General features: G+C 39.9%; 1 long non-coding RNA gene across 3 annotated transcripts; it reads left to right on the forward strand.

The window, feature by feature from the left end:
- Positions 1 to 2,771: 2,771 nt before the first annotated feature.
- LOC125551236 (uncharacterized) lies at positions 2,772 to 6,347 on the forward strand. 3 transcript variants are annotated; one of them, XR_015601057.1, is made up of 4 exons: positions 2,772 to 3,450; positions 3,559 to 5,735; positions 5,828 to 5,894; positions 5,975 to 6,347. It is a non-coding gene; the product is annotated as an uncharacterized LOC125551236 (long non-coding RNA). The 3 variants fall into 3 exon arrangements; XR_015601056.1 differs by having other exon boundaries at positions 2,774 to 3,450; positions 3,559 to 3,917; positions 4,890 to 5,894; XR_007302312.2 differs by having other exon boundaries at positions 3,559 to 5,894.
- Positions 6,348 to 8,023: the final 1,676 nt, after the last annotated feature.

An 8,023-nucleotide genomic window follows, 5' to 3' on the forward strand; every position in this document is an offset into this window, starting at 1 on the left:
CGGCTTTGAGCAGAGAAGCGGAAGCCCGACCTGCTTCTGGAGTTACTCCTGAAGTCCTTTAATCCGATCAACACAAAACATAAATAAACCAAGAGGGAACGCCAATGACATCCTCTTGTTTAATGACATCATCTGAGCCCAAGCAATGGTAGAAATTCCTTTGAAAGGTCACTCATATACATGGAGCAATATGCAAGAAGAGCCGTTCATAGAACAACTAGATTGGTTCTTCACTTCATGCCACTTGACACAGTCTTTCCCAAATACATGTGTCTCGTCCTTGGGCAAACCGTTGCCCGATCACTCGCCATGTGTGGTCAATATTGAAACCAACATACCTCAAAGCAAGATATTTCAATTTGAAACCTACTTGTTAAACCATGCTGGATTCATGGATGTGATGGATGCATCTTGGAACAAACCGTGCCATGCAAAAAATAGCACTGCACTCCTCTGTAAAAAAAACTAAAAACCCTGAGGTATGATCTGAAAGGATGGAGTAAAGAGATTTCCCGCCTGACAATTCTGATTCAAAACTGTAATTGGGCTATATCTGAACTTGATGGGCTTGAAGAACGCAGGTCGCTTACCACTCCGGGGACTAACTTTCGAAAAATTATCAAGACCCATTTGTTGAAACTGCTGCATTTTCAGAACCAGTATTGGCGCAAGCGTTGTATGATAAGGTATATCAAATTTGGGGAGGAAAACACTAAGCTCTTTCATGCTCTGGCCACGGAAAGGTTCAGAAAAAAGTCGATCGCATCACTTAAGCTGGCTAATGGCTCCATGGTCAATGATCATAATTCCAAGGAAGTTGTACTATACAACACGTATGAACACAGACTTGGAGAATCGTCCCCCCAACCATGAAATTTAATTTGCCTTCTATCATCAAGAGAGTCGAGGGCCTGGAGGAGTTGTCATGTCCTTTCACACACAAAGAGATTGATGATGGTGGTGAGGGCTATACCTGCTGATCGTGCACCCGAACCTGATTGATTCAACGGCACTTTCTTGAAATCTTGTTGGCATATTATAAAAACAGACTTCTACAAACTTTGTGATGATTTTTATGATGGGAACCTGGATCTCACTAGCATCAACTCTGGGTTCATCACCCTCATCCCAAAAATTGGCTCGCCGGAGACAGCCAATGACTTTAGGTCGATCACTCTCCTAAACTGTTGCCTGAAGATCATACCAAAAGTGCTAGCCAACAGGCTACAACGATTCATCTTGGGCATAGTACATAGAAATCAGTATGGATTTCTTCGCTCGAGAACAATACAGGACTACTTGGGATGGGCATTTTGATTATATTCATCAATGCTAATCGTCAAAGAGACCCATCATTTTACTCAAGCTGGACTTCGCGAAAGCCTTTGACACGATCGAACACTCTTCCATGTTAAAAATTATGAAAAATATGGGCTTTGATGAGAGATGGCTAACCTGGATCAAATGCATCTTCGGCTCTGGTACGTCGTCGGTCCTGCTGAATGGGGTCTCGGGTCGCTAAAATTCACATGACGGCGTGGCGTCCGTCCGGGAGACCCACTGTCTCCCCTGATCTTCGTTCTGGCGGCGGATCTACTCCTGGCAGCCATCATTGATGCCTACCACAGACAACTGATTGAAACACCCCTGCCCGCGCGAGCCTTAGATGATTACCCTATTGTCAAGTACACTGACGACACTCTTCTTTTCATGCTGGCGTGCCCCCATCAAGTGAGCATGATGAAGCAACTTTTGATTGATTATGCAGACTTGATAGACCTCAAAATTAACTTCAACAAGTCTATCATTATCCCCCTGAATGTGGACCGAGAATTGACTCAAGACTTAGCTCAGACCCTGTAATGCACAGTGGGCGCTATGCCATTTACGTACCAGAGCTTGCCCATGGGAACCACTAATCCCACTGTCAATGACTTGATGCCAATCGTCAAGCGTGCGGAGCGAAAACTGTCTTCTTCTCTATGCATGATGAATCAAGGGAGCAAGTTGACGCTTTTGAACTCCATGATCACCTCCGTCATGATCTTCCCGATGTGCACCCTCAAATTTCCGCTGAAATTGATTGAACATCTTGATAAAATTAGAGGAGATACCTATAGCGTAAGAAAAACGAGAATGATGAAACACGCAACTCACTTGCAGTGTGGTATCTTGTGTGTCACCCAAAAAACATGGCGGCTTAGGTGTGTTGGATATCAAAATACAGAGAGTAAATTACACGATAGTACCATATTTGGGGCGGTGGTGACAGATTGATACCACTTTTCGTAATTTTTACATGTCAGTACCATGTTTGAGGCTATCTGTTACAAAATAGTCTAAACCATATCTAATCGTGTATTGACGGTGTATCTGACTGTTGGGGCCTGCTTTGTCTGGTGTTGACGTGGCCTGTTCTTTTGCAGAAAACCCCTTTACTTTATATGTAATCACATAAAGGCCCATTATTTTTGCACGAAAAAAAGGATCCTGTGGGAGACATTTTTTTTCTTTAGGACTTGTTTGAAAGTTTCCATCAAACTGGACAAATATATAAATATATAAAATCTCTCCCTAATTTTATTTTTTTAATAATAAAGTACGAATTGACACCGTGGGTTCACCGTCACAATACGCTTTTTTCATATGAATTTACGCTTTCAATTTGAATTAAAAACATATACGTGCGCTACCCCGTTTGCAGCCAAAAAAACATGCCCGACTCTCGCTTTACTTATGTTAATTTGGCCGCTTCCCACGCACGTTTGGAAAGAAATCGGAACAGAACTCACGAAAAGAAAGGAAACCTCAGTGCACACCAATCCTCATCTCTCACGTCCTGGGTCATCGTCTTTCTCCTCGGTCACGACACGGAGCCTATATACAGTGAAAAAATCGGCTCCTTACCCCTCCTCCTCGCGAGAGTGAAGAACCTTGCCCGTTACTCCACGGAACCTACCTGATGCCGCAACGGCTGGCACAATCTCTCGGCCACAACACCGTAGCCCTCTTTGCGCCTGAGGCTCCTTCGAGCGATTTCTTCCCTGCGTGTGGTAGCTCGAGATGGATTCGTCACCGTTGGCTATACCCGCCCGTGCACCCACCCCGGCCGCCTTTCACATCGCCGTTCTGCCACAAAGCTAGCAGCATCGCCGCAGCCAGAGCCGGCACAAGCAAACTCGCCGTGGGATGAGAGGGGAAGGAGGAGAAGGGGAAACTATGGTGCGATGGGTCGTAGAAGACTCCGCGGAGGCGACGGCCGCGGCCGCCGAGCTCTCGGACTTCCAGCAGCAGCACACTATCCCCAAACCGATGAGATCCACATCAACGGTACTTAGCCCTCCATTGCAACATCGAATAACAACGGAGACAGCACACCCGTCGAGATCCACCAGGAGGTGGGCGCCTGCATGCCAGAGATGATCTTCGGCCGTCAAGAAATACACGCAGGTGAGGCAGAGCGTTTTACAGTTTGATATTTTGCTTTTGGTGTTTCGGGTTGATTAGTTGGTTACATAAAAAGGATATCCGACAAATCGATGTGCCATGTGACTGTAGGTGAGTTTGGTTGCCAACGACACTAGAATTCAGAATCTGCCCATACCACCATATTGGAGTGCAAGATGGCAGTTCTCTTTTGACCATGACTGGTATCTTGATAGTAGTTGGAGTGGAGTATCTGGACTATTTAACTGGGCAAAGCAGATAAAAATACTGCAGAATCAGTCCACAAAAATTCGCCTATATGAACTGCTGAGGAGAAGTTCCGCCACAGAAGGTCACACCCATCGCCGGTCAGTACATGGTGCTTTGTGCTGAAGGAGCCGATCCGAGAAAGGTTTTAATCGCGTGCACATGGTGCTTTGTGGCTACTTGCTCTCGTCATACTATCAAGCAATGGTTCAAATCTGATCAAGGTTATTTCTTGCTTTGACTCGATGAGTCCCGAGTTTCTTATGCCATAATTAAACAATTATCTCTTCTCAAGTGCTTATTCATGGAATAGGAGTAGTTCAGCACAATCTTAAAGTGAGCCTATTTAGGACTTAGGATTTCTTTGGCCACTTTTGGTAGATATATTAGTTAAGGAGTTCGTTTTGTTCTGCCCTTATTTTACCTCATTAAAGTTTCAAGTAGTATTTGTTGTAGACAAAATAAGCTTGTTTATAAAAACATTCATGGCATGCATACCTGTATGAGTTATTTAAAAGGCAAACCCATCTGATTTTTTTTACACTTCAAACTGATTTATATGCATGCAGCTATTGGCCGAGAGCATCATTTTAGTTTTACTGAACTGTCAAATAATGTCTGTTCTCTTATAACCCCAAGCCTGATCCCAAGGTTGTGAATGCATGTGCTTCTTAATATGAGTCTAAAAAGAAGTGCCTATTAGAGGGTGTGCTTTTTTGCAAAAAAAATTGATATAAAGGGTGTGCTAAATGTGAACATAAGTAACTTGGAAAATACCTATGTTTCTTAATACATCTCTCTATTTTGCATTGAATTTCAAATCTATTATTTTTACAGTTTTGCTAAAGCACATCTAGATGTATCCTGCAAAAAAAAATCTAGATGTATCCCGCAAAAAAAGCACATCTAGATGTGCTCTAAGTATTGTACATCTAATCTAAGTCCTATGCCATTGATTTTATGCTAAGATTCGTGCAAGCATTTTCTTTTGTTTTCTTTTTCTTTTCTTTCTAGATTGATTGAGTCAATTAGACACGTGATAACTAGGGCACATCTAAACAGACTTAATTTGTTGAGTTGTAAAATTTAGGTTGACTTCTTATTACCAATGGTTCCAGTTTCTTATTTCTGACTGACACAGGGAGGACGCTTAGATGGTTTTTAATTTTACAATATTTATTTTTTGTATTTCTCAGCGTCTACACAGGCGACCCACATTATAGATGATGTTAGCCTGCTGCCATTGTCGTTCCTCTGTAGACACACGCACATTTTTCCCGGTGAAGAGAATACCCCAAATCATCAACCCTGATTATGTGTCATGTTTTTTGCAAGACTGAAGCTGACAAATTCGGTTCTAGATGTAAATGATGACTGATTTAATGTGGCGGTTGTGTTGTTGAAGCTCATATGATGGAGCGTTTATGCACAACTGAAGTGGCACATTCACTTCTGCACACGTATCGAACAGCTTCCAAAACTTCTGAAAGCAAAGAGCTGGAGAACCATCCTCTAGGCTCTTCTTTACCACCATAGATTATTTTGCTTCCAAAACCAACAATAAACGCAGCAAGTTTTAAGTGCAATTTCACATCCAGATGTTGTTATTCAGGTTGTCATGATACTATATCAGCTTTAAAGTTTATTTTTACTCGCAAGTAGTCCATAACTATGTGAACCTGAACACTCAAATCGCTGCTGGGGGAGGATTTCCACAGTATCTCTAGGGTGGTTAACCTGTTTGGAATTATTTGGAACTGAACTCCCTGGATTGACGTCAAGCTTGGCGACCACATAATACATTATCTCGAGGTATAATAGCACTTGATTCTCTAACAATCGCTGATGCATAAATTGCAGCAGGGTGAACCCAAAGGCCTCTCTTGTGAATCACATTGCTTCCAATGATTTCATGATTGAGATCTCGGGATTTAATATTTAATATTTTCATGTTTATTTTCTTTTCTTTTGGAGGAGAACTAGATGCAGCTTGTAAATGTGTGACTTTACAAGTTTAGCTGAATAAATAGAATATATCCTCTGTAAGTTGATGTATAGAAAAGTGTATCCTTGCATACGTTTTGTATTATATATAGTTAACTCAGTATAGTTAACATTTTCCATCTTTCTCTAGGAGCTTTTCAGATATCATCTACACACAAGTAACATTCACTTGCTAAAAGCAAGAAAAGTAACACAAGGTTTGCAAGTTTGACAAAGTTTTCCCTCTGTTCTTGAATGTAGCTATTTTTATATTTCCTTTTTTGTCAAAATGTTGTAGGCATGACGACAAAAACATTACTTCCACATTGTTGCTAGCTGTGAAGTTTGTCAAAGTTGAACAGAAGAAATATCCCGCAGTGTCAAAGTTGGCTAGAAGAAATAGTGTGGCACACGAAGTGGGTTTGTAAATGAGTGACAACGCCAATATTTTTCTCCCAGTGCAACACACGGCCATATGTTCTATATAAAAAAGAAAAGGAGGAAGTATGTTCATGCACTGGAAGCTTTACTGAGTCATGATGCACATTGAGAAGTTAGTGGTGTGTTCTCTTTTCTTTTGAGATAATTGTTGAACAATGGAAAAAGGGCACTGTTGTTGGGGGTGATACCCATCATATTTCTAATGGTATGTACAACCAAAGTTAGGGTGAGACCAGATGTTATACTGAAAAAGTCAGGTTAGTGAGCACAAATTGATTTTTTTCTCCTATATGTTTGACATGAAACGATGATATCTAATTGCACTTGTTTTTTAACCATTTAAACTGAAACCATTTACCAAATTTGCTCATGAATCTTATCCCAATACTTTTGACCACTGAGATAATTGTTGAACAATGGAAAAAGGGCACTGTTGTTGGGGGTGATACCCATCATATTTCTAATGGTATGTACAACCAAAGTTAGGGTGAGACCAGATGTTATACTGAAAAAGTCAGGTTAGTGAGCACAAATTGATTTTTTTCTCCTATATGTTTGACATGAAACGATGATATCTAATTGCACTTGTTTTTTAACCATTTAAACTGAAACCATTTACCAAATTTGCTCATGAATCTTATCCCAATACTTTTGACCACTACTGTACTCCGACTACAAAAGTTGTTCAAACTTGCCATGTGCCAAATAACCAATGGTACAGAGGCCATGCAACTTGAAACATCAAGTAAGAACATGTACTTTTACTTATTTAGTTTCTTGAGAAAGTTATGGGATTTGTTTTGTGAATAAGAAAGCTATGGAATTTACAAACTGGAAATACTAATTGTTTGGAAAAAAATTAACCAAAATTGTTTGTTCTGCTATAGTTTTTTGATTATTTTTGAAGTTTAAGTGGTATTTTTTCAACTGTTAGTGGTATAACTTTACTGAGTCATGATGCACATTGAGAAGTTAGTGGTGTGTTCTCTTTTCTTTTGAGATAATTGTTGAACAATGGAAAAAGGGCACTGTTGTTGGGGGTGATACCCATCATATTTCTAATGGTATGTACAACCAAAGTTAGGGTGAGACCAGATGTTATACTGAAAAAGTCAGGTTAGTGAGCACAAATTGATTTTTTTCTCCTATATGTTTGACATGAAACGATGATATCTAATTGCACTTGTTTTTTAACCATTTAAACTGAAACCATTTACCAAATTTTCTCATGAATCTTATCCCAATACTTTTGACCACTACTGTACTCCGACTACAAAAGTTGTTCAAACTTGCCATGTGCCAAATAACCAATGGTACAGAGGCCATGCAACTTGAAACATCAAGTAAGAACATGTACTTTTACTTATTTAGTTTCTTGAGAAAGTTATGGGATTTGTTTTGTGAATAAGAAAGTTATGGAATTTACAAACTGGAAATACTAATTGTTTGGAAAAAAATTAACCAAAATTGTTTGTTCTGCTATAGTTTTTTGATTATTTTTGAAGTTTAAGTGGTATTTTCAACTGTTTAAGCATTTATTTATTTTATACCCGGTGCAACAGACGGGCCCTTTTTGCTAGTAAAGGTAAAACAGCGCACAACAGGTTAGTGAGCACAAATTGATTTTTTTCTCCTATATGTTTGACATGAAACGATGATATCTAATTGCACTTGTTTTTTAACCATTTAAACTGAAACCATTTACCAAATTTGCTCATGAATCTTATCCCAATACTTTTGACCACTACTGTACTCCGACTACAAAAGTTGTTCAAACTTGCCATGTGCCAAATAACCAATGGTACAGAGGCCATGCAACTTGAAACATCAAGTAAGAACATGTACTTTTACTTATTTAGTTTCTTGAGAAAGTTATGGGATTTGTTTTGTGAATAAGAAAGTTATG

Source organism: Triticum urartu, chromosome 4A (assembly GCF_056163025.1).
Source record: "Triticum urartu cultivar PI428250 chromosome 4A, HENAU_Tu73, whole genome shotgun sequence".
In the NCBI taxonomy this organism is placed as follows: domain Eukaryota; kingdom Viridiplantae; phylum Streptophyta; class Magnoliopsida; order Poales; family Poaceae; genus Triticum; species Triticum urartu.